General features: G+C 34.9%; 1 protein-coding gene across 1 annotated transcript in view; it reads left to right on the forward strand.

Annotated features, from left to right (window-relative positions):
- Positions 1 to 242: 242 nt before the first annotated feature.
- LOC138697548 (apolipoprotein D-like) overlaps positions 243 to 13,543 on the forward strand; it is a 43,796-nt gene continuing 30,495 nt past the window's right edge. Inside the window, exon 1 of the mRNA XM_069822885.1 lies at positions 243 to 365. The gene's annotated coding sequence lies outside the window, so the exon portion shown is untranslated. The remainder of the gene's footprint in view (positions 366 to 13,543) is intronic.

Genomic DNA, 13,543 nt, shown 5'->3' on the forward strand with positions numbered 1-13,543 from the left:
AGTACTTAGTTTAACCAACGCTCATTCCCATTTTCGTTATGAATATTTATTGGACTTGGGACGTCTGATTTCATTTTCACATGTGCTGGCGTTTAACGTACATTAATTGCTATCGATGTCCGGACAAGGACAGCTGCCCCTGCTACACACACTCACCCACACAGTTCGTGAGTCACAGCTGTTCGCACTTTGATCGGCATTACAGGAAGTTCACGGTCGGAGTAGAATATCTTTCGTCATCTGAGTTCTTTGAAATGAGTGGAGTCGACTTTATAATGGGCTTGTAACACAAGTTAACCACAATCAGTGTTGGGATCGGACAGGCTAAGGATCGTCTCTTCTCGAGAAGAATCGACAACAGTTCGGTGAGTGACATTTCCAATGCAGGGTGAGACAGGCCATTTCGGAAAAGGTCAGAGGTTAAAGGGGGTGAGAAAATTGAGGGCACTGCGCTTTTACATGCCGGCAAACTGAGTTAAAATATCAGTGTGCTCTATGCCAAAAGCTGGAACGTGGTTAGAGGTGTAACCTTAAAAGTAATACAATAACATTTTTTTTAACTTTAACGTGGTAATGAGATTTCAATAATATTTGTGTAAGAAATTTTCAGAAAAATATTCCACTGAAGAGTTAAAAAAGTAGAGGCCACCAAAATGATCTTCCGTAAACTGCTATGGAACGACTAGAGTCGTAGGTTGACAAGTTCAAATGAAATTTGTGCTGGACAAGAACGTTGTTTGGGATTTTTTTCTCTAGGCATTGTCGTATTAACTGTAATTATTTCATCTATTTCCAAGGAATTGTAAAATAGTAGCGATGGCTTTTTAAAATGTAAATATAATGGCTGGTACTTTGTTTTAATTCATCCAAGCGCCCCCTTTACAACGCGTCATAGACCTAGCTATTTGCCGCCATCGAGTTGCCCTGGGTGCATTATGGGTGTCGATCTCTTTTGTTTTTACTTTGTTATTTAACGACGTTGTATCAACAACTCGGTTATTTAACGTCGATAGGATTAGTGATAGCGAGATGAGGCCGAGGATTCGCCATAGATTGCATGACATTCGCCTTACGGTTGGGGAAAACCTCGGAAAAAACCCAACCACGTAATCAGCCCAAGCGGGAATCGAAACCGCGCCCGAGCGCAACTCCGTATCGGCAGGCAAGTGCCTTAGCCGACTGAGCTACGCCGGTGGCTTAGAGTTGATCATCAGATGATGATGATGATGATGATGATTATGATGATGATGATGATTATGATGATGATTATTATTATTATTAGTAGTAGTACTAGTAGTAGTAGTAGTAGTAGTAGTAGTAGTAGTAGTAGTAGTAGTAACATTAAATCCAGACTTCGAGATGGGCAAGTCATGTAGCACGTATGGCTGAGTCCAGAAATGCATAATATAGTGTGTTAGTTGGGAGGTCAATGACCTTTGGGAGGCCGAGACGTAGATGGGAGGATAATATTGAAATGGATTTGAGGGAGGTGGGATATGATGGTAGAGATTGGATGAATCTTGCTCAGGATAGGGACCGACGGCGGGCTTATGTGAGGGCGGCAATGAATCTGCGGATTATTATTATTATTATTATTATTATTATTATTATTATTATTATTATTATTACAAACGGGAGTACCCTGCGAAAATTTGTCACCAAATACAGTCATTGTCCACCACAATTTCCACCTAGACCCATCGGGATTCGCACCCGGCGTTATTAGCGTGAAAAGCAGTCGCTCCAGCCGTAATAAAAATACGTGTAGTTGAATCCAGTTAAATTATTTTTTTAGATATCAGATTTGTCGTACTGTCGATTCTTTCTCCCATTAGTATTAATAATAATTTTATGTTATAATCACAATGAAAAAAATGGCTTAGAGACCTTAGACGTACGAATTTTTTCCGGTGCGTGAGAGCCTACGATAATGGAATTTCAAGCAATGAAAATATCGCATTCGCATTCAAACAGGAGGCGAGCTACTTTTATCTGTGCCACATTTTCGTATATCACTGAATAAGAACTTTCTTGTATACTGTAATGCAAGTGAACACAAGTCACAGTATTTTGAAAAAGAAAAAAAAAACTAATTAACTGTCATGATGCCCAATATCTTGTGCCAAGGAAAAAACCCAGGTTTCTTTGAAGATCAAAACTCGCACGACTACAAATTTTATTTTATTTTCTTTTTAGGATAAGTTCCCCCCTCCCTAAAGACTTGACAATTATTCAGAGACAAATTATAAGTGTAACAGGATTTAAGAATGTATTTTTGTCTCTTCTTTTTGTCAAATACCTGCATTTCAGATGCTCCAGTTCTGAATTTTATTATCTCCCTGAACAAATAGCCTTACTCAAAGTGATTAATAATGTAATTATGTGCGATAGCTGATTCACAGAGTTCTGTCTGCCCAAATTAAATCGTGTTTAATTTAAAAGGTACAGAAAGTTTAAATAGACGTGACACAGACATTGGAATGTAACTTTCTTCCAGAATGGTTAATTTTTAATGCCAATTTTCAACTGCATGACATTCAACGACATGTACTAATACGATAATACTGAAATAATGGTGTCATTACAAGGAAAGTTGTTCCTGACCGCTTTACGTAGGCTACCAGAATTTTTACTGGATTTTTCCAGAATAGTGTCTTGGTCCATTTTGATGATTGACCAAGATATGATTTTCGTTTTTGATCTAGTAGATGTCCTCTTTCATGTTATGGCATATTACTAATAGTCATCACTATTTGTCTTCTCCAGTCTTATAATTTAATGTCCTGTGCCGCTAGAATTTTTCGAGCGACATTTTCTGTTATCCCACATCACTTTTCCTTTTGATCTAAGATCCCGGAAGTTAAGCAAAATGCCTGTTTTATTGGTTGCAGATACTGAACTTTTGTTAAAGGAAAACTGTTTCCATGTCTTTTTCACAGTTTCGTTAGTTTTATAATTTGGCTTTTTTGCTTTTTCTGTATGAAATTGTCTTCAAAAAATACTTGAATAAGGCACAATTAAAATGTCCGATGTAATAAAATTATGATTTTATATTTTTTGTGAAAAAAGATGAAATTTTTTGGTAAAAATAGGCCTATTACCCTACGAACTTATGCCTATGTAACTAAATTGTGATTTTAGATCACATTATTGCAATTAGCTATATTTATTATTCACTAAACACGTATTAAATTTAGTCACATGAAAGTGGAGGTAAGCTTAGATCCTTATTCTTTAAATCGGAACCAATTTAAGGGTTCTGAGCCATAGTGGGCCAAGCACCATATATTAAAAACGGAGAAAACAAGAGTTCAAATTAAGTGAACACCTTAATTTAATGAAGAATACAGCAAGTAATATAAAGTGTGCACATTAAAACTAAATTATGTGCTAATCTTCATTAAACCGTAGTATTCACTTGACTTTAACTCTTGCTTTCTCCATTTTTAATAAATGGCGCTTGGCCCACTTTGGCTCTGAACCCTTCAATTCTACCGCTCTCCTTCCGTCTGAATAACAGCAAGAAAAACCGAGGGAATTGTCACAAACTTGCCAACACAACACTGCTACTCTAGCCATTGAAAAGGATAACTGACGGAAAATCTAGTAAGCCTTCAAGTTTACAATTTTACGATCTTACAAGGGCTTTCAAGGGAGAAATCCCATAGTGTTAATAGCGTAAGAGATTACAAAAAAAATTAATAAATAAAAATCCTATGCTGTTAATAGCGTGGGAAAAATAAAAAAATGCCAATTAGATCAATGGAACTGCAGAAGTCATTTTCTATTGCCAAAAATATTTTATCAGACGGAAGAATAAGCATGAATGTAGAGATCTGCTAGTGTGTTGAGTTTGGAACCGCTATGATGATCAATAAAATTAAAAATCAAATTTTTCATTGTATAAAATGTTTGTCTTATTTTCCCTAATTTTTTTTATTTTTTACTGCCTATTTAGCACATTTAAAGTGCCTTTTAACCTGATTTTTTTTTTTTCAAAATAAATGCCTGAACTTTAGGGCTCTACTTATTAGAGCTCCCATTATACTTATACTTTCATTTACTCATAGTTTTCTACCCAAGGTTAGGTCTTTCACTGCAAACCCAGTTACCCCAATCTTTCCTATTTTCCACCTTCCTCTTGGTCTCCGCACACGATCCCTACATCTTAATGTTGTTTATCATCTGGTATCTTCTTGTACGTGGTTGAACTATTGTCTTTGTAATTACTTTACTACCTAAGTTAAATTTTTAAAGTTTGTTTTCTTTATCTTAATTTCCTAACTTTCTTTTCTTGCAATCCCCAGTTTTAGATCTTAAAGATCTCATATCCGCTGTCAATGCTTCGCTTCCGTAGGGATGTAGGAATAATGCCATCGTGTTATGGAAATTTAATTTGGCGTTTTAATTAGTATATTTTTATTTTGCAAATTGCTAGTACATGACCAATTGAGTCATTGACTGACTACAAACAAACAACAAAAATAGTAATAGGAAAATTTTAGCTAACTGAAATAACACATCTTTATCCTGGATTCCCAGTAACAGTCAACTTCAGAGGAGGAGTGAAGGGCTGGACACTTTCCCAGGTGATGATGGTGATATTGTAGAGCATACAGTTTGGGGATTGCATTATCCCAATGCGATTTAGGTTTTTTTCCCAGTATATCATGTCCGGCAGAGAGGCGAAATATGGCGACTGCTGATCTTTTAGGACCATCAGGAATGTTTAATTTTTTTGTTTCCCCAGTGGTGTTGAGATGATGCATCATTTAGTTCTTGAAAGAATTTAGTTAAGAGTAGGCCTATTTAGTATAATATATAAAAATATGAATTTAATATAGCACACATAGGATTTATTTTTTTTTTCTAAATTATCATTAACATAAACTTTGCCTACTGTAGCAAAAAACTAACTAAAAATTTGAAACATCTTTATTCAATTCTATGATTTGTAATTAATTTATATTTCACGGAATTCCATAATCTTCATTTATTATTTTATATTTTGAAATCCAGTCTTTCAGTTATGTTTCAATTGCGAAATAGTGTTTGTGGAATGTATTCATCTGCAAGTATAAATGTTTATAAAAACCGCTTCCTTTCAGTTTACATAATATGCGATTACATATTTTTAATAATATCTACTGTTGAATGGTATGGTGTATGCTGTGTGAATAGATTGTAGAGAAACCGCTACGCAGCGTCCCCGCTCTCCACCGAGTCACTCGCAGACACCGCCTATTAATCGACTTAGCTTGCTATTGGTATTACCAGCACAATATCGGTAATCCGACACACTAATTTATTAATGTAAAATATTACCAATATAAGCAGTTAAAACATAATTTATTCGCTCAAATTAAGAAAGAAAATGGTTAAGTTTCCTGTCTTCTTTTACCAAAAATTTGTGCGTTTGTTTAAAAAGTGACTAATCACTAGCTGCAGTTTTCTTCGAGAAATGAAGGCGATGCTTTTTCAATTCTTCCAGGATATTTAGATTATTTTTGTACTTTTTATATTTTAAAGTTTCTCAAAAATAATTCACAATGAATTTGGTAGGTGGATGAAGAGGGTTAGACATTCCTACTTATAATTATATCATTGTATATTGTATAAATTTAAACCTCAGAATAGTCGACTGTATGTGTTGTCGCAGAGACCTGTTAGAAAGGAAGCATACTTTTTCCCGTTTCCTTAACTTTTATCTCTGGGGAACTCTAAAAGACAAAGTGTACAAAAATATTCCACATAGCTTTGGAAGAACTGAAAAATAACATTGAGAAAAAACATCGCTTCTGTATCTCAATGGAAACTGCAGCGAATAATGGTGAATCACTCTTAAACTGATGCGACAAATGCTTGAATCAACAAGGCAGACAGTTTCAGCATTTACTTTCTTAATTTCGAGGAGAAAATGCTGTTTTAACAGCGTACGTTTAAAAATGTTACTAATTATATTACTGTATTAGGATGAGATGTGTCAAATTACTGATATTCCTCAACGTATCATTGATGGCAAGCTCTCTGAGTAAGTAGTATCTATGAACGAATCGACCGAGAGCCGGGTTTTCGCGTTGTGGTTTGTCTGCAATCCAGTCACAGTAGAGTTTAGCTACTATTCCTATGTCTTATTTACTTGTTTTGTAATCATCATCAATGGTTACTCTAGAGCTTCTCTTTATTTCTGAGTCCATCTGTTAAGTTTGTAATACCATTCCGGAAAGATATCTTTGGTAATGAAAATCCTCCCTCAGACCAAAAAAAGATGCGGCATATATTTTTCTAATGAGATAAATCTGCATCATACACTTGTAAGAAAGGTCTACGTGTTACGATTCAGTTTCAGATAAACAGTGCTCTACACCAATTTGTTTATCAATAAATGATTAAGAGTAGGTAGATTTGAGAATAGAGAATAAAATAAATAAATAATATAAATTATTAAGGAAGGGAATACGCAATATTTAATAGGAAAGCGAGAAATGGAAGGGAGACAGTCTAGGTATGAGAAAGACAATACAATAGGATAGATAGGGAAGAATAGGAAGTAATCCGGAAATACTTGAGAAATTAATATATTAATAGAAAAGTGTGGTATATATTAAAGGCCTGGTGGATCTAAAAGCAGAAATTTTATGATCCACCATAACTGTAAGTTGAAAAGTTGGTTGACAAATATATCATAAACAAGATAAATGATAGAAAAGTTTTAATTAATGATGATGAAATAAACATAAATCACTTTAAAATGTATAACAATTATTGAAAGTATAGTGCGATCGAGAAGTCTCTCCGCAGTGCTTGTGTAGCCGAGAATCCACTATGCAGAGAAGTCATGTCTATTTGGTAGAGAATTCAAGTGGCAGCACTGGCCGCTAAGCTTATGATGGACTGGGGGTGTGAGGTTGTCAAACTGGAATGAATGGGGCAGTGCCAACTTTCTACAAGTTTGTATCTAGGGTTACTAGAAGTAAAAGAGCTGCGGAGCGACTTTTAGATCCCACTGTGCAATGTTGGCAAACAAAGAAACAAATGCTAGGGAGATAATAAAAAACAAATGCTAGAGAGGTGATAACATTTGTAGGATAAGCAGCCATGATCGGTTGAAGCATGTCGTTCCGTACCGTTTTATCGGGCAAAAGTAGTATAAAGTAGTAAAAGTGTAATAGTCATATAAAGTAGGCAGGTGCTAATACATTAGTAAATATCCAATCTTTCTCATTTTCTATGGAGAATTACATAGCTTGGGGAAGGGATTGTCGTTGGCGGTACGCGACCTGCTTGCAAGGCGTTGCGTAGTTTAAACATTGCACAGTAACTATGTCTATTTTGTCATATTCTCTCAAATAATACTGATAATTATTTGTATCATATCACTTTTTCCAAATACGAAGCCTATTCTAAGGGCATAATATAATATATAAGCGATAATGACGCAATAATGGCATGATTTTAACATGCAGGAAAACTCTAAATGCTAAAGAAAAATCTATCTCAAAGCCAATTTGTCCATTCATTATTCCTCCTATCTGTATTGTTCAGAAGCCGTCAGCGATGGCCTGCTATCGAGTTTTTCCTTTCAGAGACTAATACGTGCATTTTAAGCGTGCAGCCATGTAGAAACACGCACTGTAATGTTTCTAAAAGCTGTTATCAGTAATGACAGATACACAAATTAAAGTCTAGTAACGAACTGGAGTAGCTACACGAGTATTGTAAGCTACAATGATGACATTTCACTGTTTTCGAATTGCAAATATTCCGAGAAATGCAATGAAAATGGCATTAAGGCAGGCATCAGTAAGTAATTGTAGGGTTCGTGAGTCAGATGCGGAAATTCCTGCAAGGTTGAGCAGGTCTAATGCTATTTATTAGGAAGTGAATGGGAGGATCGTCGAACCTTGAGCTTGAAGTGCGCATGCTGTTGAGAAACGTCCATCACGACAAAGAATAACGCACACATACTGCGCCATCCACACGTCAGAATCTGAATTCTCATTAAATTAAAATATCACTTTTTTCATTATCCTTCTAGGTGGCCTAGTGGCTAGCATGTTTACCATTAGATCTAAAGTTCGCATGTTCACACTGGGAAGGGATGTATACAATGCGGGATTACCGGGTGTGAACCTCCCCCCCCCACCCCTTGAAATAAAAAATGACCTATTTAGATTTGAGTATTTTTATCCATAATCGTTTTCCTTTCTCTAATTTTACACTGTCAGAGTAACAAAATCTACTTCGACATAAGTCATAGTCCTCCTACCCCTTCTTTAATATAATCTCTGTGCTTGGTGCTGCTTCACGTTCGAATTATAATAATGCTATCTTTATTATAGAGAGACCTACTGCCTAATACCGACCTTGTAATAAAATGACGCTGACACAGTATGAAATTTAACTTGTTGTGTGAAACATATTTCTTGTGATTATGTTCAAGCACTGTAAAAGTATGTTCAGTCATTAAACAAATAATTTTATACTTTTCATGATGTAATGAAAACTCTCCATTAAATTACAACAAATAGGCCTAGCCATCAAATGACATTTTTTACGTAATCAAAGAACAATTATGATTTGATAAAGACATATGTTGGTTCTTGCACCACATCATAGAAGCATCCAATGCTTCGGATCTAAGTTAACTGCTCCATCATGAGGGAATATAGGAAAATAGCTCTTGCTAACGGTTTGGTTCCAGTTTCTCTGCTTCTATTTTCTCTGACTCATAAAAACCTGAATATGATAGTAAAATCTGTTAAATCTTAAAACACATATCGAACAAACGTAAATGGTATATTACTGTAAAAGTTACTTAAATATTAAAACACTCCTTGAAGAAACCGAAACTCACTGTCCTGGTATTGTTAACAATCTGTTCAAAATCACATTGCTTTGGGCATGTCTAATGGCTCAACTAAGTACACCACATAAGTATGGATCCTACATTACGGTGAATAAAAATCTTATACTTCGGTAGGTTATATATATATATATATATATATATTAAATTCCTGCGTTATTTCGCACAAAAATGATGCTAAAATATAACTTTATGATTCTAGTCGTGCAAAAAACATTACTGAACATTTATACAAAGACTAGGAGTCTGTATCATAAATTGAATTTTAAGGTTGTTTCTGCTTTTAACAATACTTATTTTTCTATCTGCACTTGCCTGTTGTGTAGAGAAATTTGTATTAGCCTACAGTCTCCCAACCTATGTGTGAATAATGTAGCCTAAATAGGCACCATAAAACATTCAAGTTATTTGTATTTCACATTCAAAAATAAAATCACTCGAAGTAAAGTTTGAATATTCGAATTAAAAATTCTGTATTGAATTATTGTTTTAATATTAAATTTGAAATGTTGTGCATAAGTATCAAACTTTGGGCACTTTAAATTAAACTTTCTTAAAAAAAAAATTAAAAATCTCTTGAAATAATTTCAAATAAATTCGTTTCAGAAATAAAAATGTAACGTTATTTCGTGAGTTTAAACTTAAGATATTTTGACCTGGAAGATTTTGAAACATAATATTTTTGCTTTTACCAGCTGGAAACACATATTTCGCGTATCTGTGGTTTGTAAAAAAAAATGTTTGCTTTTATCTGCTTGAAAACTCGTATTTCACGAATCTGTAGTTTGTGAAAACTAGGTATCTATACGTAGATATATATTCTTTTTCTTTTATTTTCTCTCATCTGAAGACGAAGGCAGATCCAAACTCTGAAAATATTCTATTTCATATTATTTTCATCAGCAACTGAAATCCCCTTGGAATTAGTCACCGTTGTTTCCTCGTCCTATTAAAGCTACAGTTTAAATGTAACAGTTTGTAAATTACCGCTTTTGCGATATTAGGAATAGGTTTATCCGGATTGAATGTGTTGTTTCCTTGTTTTGGATCACCGATTTCATGTTACGGTCGCTGGTAGTCACTTGTTTGGAATAATCGCTCCACTGCACTTCACCTTCGTCCGGTGTGGTCTAGGTCGTAATTGTGTGAAAGTTCCATTGTAAATTAATCAATTAGGAAGTGAGCGAGGTCGATAATCTCGAGTAGAGACTGTAGTCTACCACTGGTATTAGTGTTTAGTTACAGGAATTGATGAGAAGGACATAATTTGTTTTGTGAGGGGACAGCCTATACATTAGCTTGTCCATGGTTCATCTTGCTGCATAGGTGAAGAAAGGAATCCTGAAAGTCCGATGTGTTTAACGTAGGGTAGTAGGCACATGCGTCTCGCGCCGCAAAGAAACAGCTCAGGAAGTGAGACACGGGCAGTACCTTCTGAGGCCGAAACCTAAAGGACGTCAGGGGAAGTGAACTATTATCCGAGAGAAATAAACTAGTACGGGAAGAATACACGGCATCGGTTACCACTCCCGCTTTGTATTTATACACAAGCCATTGTCACAATACATTTGACAGTTGGTTATTTGCGCCGATAACCTTACCCATGATAAAATATTGAAGAAATCTGGGTTGTAACCTTCTGAACTAACAGCCTTGCCAACTCTGAGGAATTTTGTCGGCATCTGCAGATACACGGATATTTCAACTGAATCTACGGATTTTTACAGATCAGATTTCATATCAATTTTTTTAAAGTGAGAAACGCAGAATGCTTTTTGACATTTCATTTAGTAGTTTTTTCAGCGAACTATAGGGTAAAGTTGTCTAATTCCGTGATACGTTTTTTTTTTTCATTGAATGTCACGGGATTCGATATCTTGCTAAAAAAAGTTCACCGATGTCTCAAAGTAGGTGAAAGATGCACTCTTTCGATTACAATGTCTGACACTATAGTCGAAAGGCAAAGCTTTGACTGACATTCAATTTAAGAAAAGTATCATGGGATTAGGGGTATCACGGAATTAGGCAACTTTACCCTACATTATTTTACACTAGACTATAAAAACGATAATAACAATGCACTTTTTAAGGTGAAAATTTAGACGACAATCGGGTGGTTGGAGTAGTGCAGAGCCTCACTGTCGAGATGCCAAGCGAAGAAGAGTGACTGTTATTAATATTTGTATTATACAATTGTTCACTCAGTTCGTTATGTCGGAAATATTGTTGGTGTTTGAAATTGAAGTATGCAAATGTTACATGTTCTTGTTCTTTCGTTGCTTTTGAAGTAAGTATATTAAAAAGACTACAATTAAATTAACCAAGATGCCACATTGCTAACTGTAAGTACTACAGTCAATGATCTATACCACGCCATATTTCCTGAAGTCCTTGGGAAACGACTTATATTTCTCTGGAGAATATTAACGAACGCTTCTGTACTACAGAAATTGAAATGTATCCAGTGGGATTTGTTTTTGTCTGTACCGTCTTAAATGATGATCTGCGTCATGATAATGAGTTATCATTACTAACATAACCAAGTAGTGTCATTAAATGTGAATATGTAGCAATGTTATAACCAGGGCCACCGCTGACCTGAGCAAGCATCGCCACGAGCCTCCATGGTTTTAAATTTTAAAGAGAAATAGGACAGAGAGAGAATAAACAGAGGTGAGAATAGAAAAAAGTTACTTTAAAACTCTGTGAAAGCCTTTTCTGACTTTATAAAAGTAACTTCTGTATTTTGTTTTTGAAACCTCGATTGAAACTTGGGGAATGTATTCTAGACATTTTCAGAGGCACCAGAAAGGACACGCTTTCGGTTTTAAAAAAAGCAGTTACTTTTCTTGAAGCGTAATACCTGATATGATGAAGTCGCGTTCCTGCATCAATGCAATACGCAATTTTCTGGAATATACGTAGTGATCAAGTTTCCGGTCAAGTCACGCAACCTTCGAAGAACAGCTCTGTTTCTCTCTTGATGTGATTCAGTAACGTAATGACATAACCATTCCCGATGACCTCACCGATTATGAAAGAATTCCACTGCATTAATCTTGCAAAAGAAAAAAAATCAAACATGAACTCACTGTATTCTTTTTTTTCTCTCTCTCTCTAGTGTTACATCTTGAAGTCATGATTTTGTTTGCTTTGCAAAGTTTACATATGAAATTGAACCTTTCTGCATGATGACCGGAATGAAATGTGTTGTACTCAGTATTTACTATATAAGAAAGTGGAACGTGTATGTATGTATGTATGTATGTATGTATGTATGTATGTATGTATGTATGTATGTATGTATGTATGTATGTATGTATGTATGTATGTATGTATGTATGTATGTATGTATGTATGTATGTATGTATGTATGTATGTATGTATGTATGTATTTTTTAATATTAGTTGAACGGCATGTCCCATTACAATAAAGGTAATACTTCATGCCTTGCTACCTGTATGTTTACAATATAACACATTATGTCTTGTTTCTGTCACTCTCTAGGCGTATGTAGGTCTGTTATTCTGTTGTGAAAATTTGAGTCTTGTATGTATGTATGTATGTATGTATGTATGTACGTACGTACGTACGTACAGTATGTATGTATGTATGTATGTATGTATGTATGTATGTATGTATGTATGTATTTTTTAATATTAGTTGAACGGCATGTCCCATTACAATAAAGGTAATACTTCATGCCTTGCTACCTGTATGTTTACAATATAACACATTATGTCTCGTTTCTGTCACTCTCTAGGCGTATGTAGGTCTGTTATTCTGTTGTGAAAATTTGAGTCTTGTATGTATGTATGTATGTATGTATGTATGTATGTATGTATGTATGTATGTATGTATGTATGTATGTATGTACGTACGTACGTACGTACAGTATGTATGTATGTATGTATGTATGTATGTATGTATGTATGTATGTATGTATGTATTTTTTTAATATTAGTTGAACGGCATGTCCCATTACAATAAAGGTAATACTACATGCCTTGCTACCTGTATGTTTACAATATAACACATTATGTCTCGTTTCTGTCACTCTCTAGGCGTATGTAGGTCTGTTATTCTGTTGTGAAAATTTGAGTCTTGTATGTATGTATGTATGTATGTATGTATGTATGTATGTATGTACGTACAGTATGTATGTATGTATGTATGTATGTATGCATGTATGTATGTAGAATACTTGAACAAACTCTGTGGGTGAGTAGTTCCAATATAAGATGTTATAATATATACCTATAGGCTATCCGAAAAAAAAAAACCTGGCTTATTAGCACTGTTAGGAAGTTCGTACCAAAACACTGTTTTCAGTTTGAGTGCACCAGGCATATAGATCTATTGCACTAGCATGCTATACTCTGTTCATATAAACAACTCACAGTATATCCGCAACTATGGGTGGATGACTTGAGTCACTACATTACAATAATATGCATAGTAGAGAAGCAGTTTAATGAGCGGTTTTATACGTGATAGAAGTTGAATCTCAATCACACGAAATTGAATGCAATACTTCAAGAATTTGGTGGTAATCATAGTAACAAATGGAAAAACATTTTACTGGAAATTATGTACTATGGAAATTTAAGATATAAAACGAATAGTAGTTCAGGAACACTGTGCAATGAAAAAACATATGGAAGTCCACCCTTTAC

The sequence above is a fragment of the Periplaneta americana genome, chromosome 1, assembly GCF_040183065.1.
Source record: "Periplaneta americana isolate PAMFEO1 chromosome 1, P.americana_PAMFEO1_priV1, whole genome shotgun sequence".
NCBI classification, from domain to species: domain Eukaryota; kingdom Metazoa; phylum Arthropoda; class Insecta; order Blattodea; family Blattidae; genus Periplaneta; species Periplaneta americana.